Genomic DNA, 1,329 nt, shown 5'->3' with positions numbered 1-1,329 from the left:
CGGAGCCGCGCGGACCGGGGCGGGCCCGGGGCGGGCCGGGGGCGGGCGCGCGGCGGCCGCGGCGCGTGGGGTGTCCGTGATCGCGGCGTTCCCGGGCCCGGCTGGGAGCGACCACAGTGGGATCGTCGGATCCACTGCTCCAGCAGGGTCATCCTAGAGGGCACAGGATTGTACTCAGAGGGTTCCTGAGTATCTCCAGTGAGGGAGACTCCGCACCCTCTCTTTCGACTCAACCATTCCAGGATTCCGTGATACACTGAAACAAGCCAGGAAAAAAGAACTGCAGGTTTCAAAGGAAAAATTATCTCATGTGAAAAAGAAGCTATTGTAATTAAGATAAATGAAGTACTAGGAAAGTAAAGGGGAATGCAGAGTTCCCTTCCCACTCATGAAAGTGGACAACGGGAGTGCTACAGATGTCATTTATCTGGACCTTCTGTAAAGCCTGTGACATGGTCCCTCACAATATCTTTTTCTCTTAATTGGAGAGAGATGGATTCAAGGGGTGGGCTGTTAGATTGATAAGAAAGTGGTTGGATGGTTTCATCAAGAGGATAGTGATCAACAGCTCCCAATGGACATCAGTGATAAGTGATATCTCTTAGGGGTCTGTATTGGGACCAGCACTGTTTAATGTCTTCATCAATGACATAGACAAACGGATCTAGTTTGCACCTTCAGCAAATTTGCAGATGACATTAAACTGAGAGGTGTGGTCGACACCTGGAGGATGGGATGCCATCCAGAGGGACCTGGGCAAGCATGAGAAGTGGGCATATGGGAATCTCCAGAGGTTTAACAAGTCCAAGTGCAAGGTGCTGCACCTAGGCTGGGGCAATACCTGGTATCAACACGGCTGGGGGATGAACAGATCCAAAGCAGCCCTGCCAAGAGGGACATGGGGATGCCAGTGAGTGAGAGGCTGGACATGACCCAGCCATGTGCACTCACAGCCCAGAAAGCCAAACATGTCCTGGGCTGCATCCAGAGCACCGTGGGCAGCAGGGCCAGGGAGGGGATTCTGCCACTCTGCTCTGCTCTGGTGAGACCCCACCTGGAACCCTGCATCCAGCTCTGGGGTCCCAGCACAAGAAGGGCATGGACCTGCTGGAGCAAGTCCAGAGGAGGACGCCAAGATGATGAGAGGGATGGAGAACCTCTGCTAGGAGGAAATGCTGAGAAAATTGGGGTTGTTCAGCCTGGAGAAGAGAAGGCTTTCAGGTGACCTGACTGTGGCCTTGCAGTACCTGAAGAAGGCCTACAAGAAAGATGCAGAGGGAGTTTCTGCCAGGACATGTCTTAGATATTAGCAAGAAATTATTTACTGTG

This window comes from Corvus kubaryi, unplaced genomic scaffold (genome assembly GCF_017639235.1).
Source record: "Corvus kubaryi isolate FWS band 111438036 unplaced genomic scaffold, C.kubaryi_AGA036_p1.0 split1-131, whole genome shotgun sequence".
Lineage (NCBI taxonomy): Eukaryota > Metazoa > Chordata > Aves > Passeriformes > Corvidae > Corvus > Corvus kubaryi.
Note: the sequence above shows the minus strand (reverse complement) of the source record.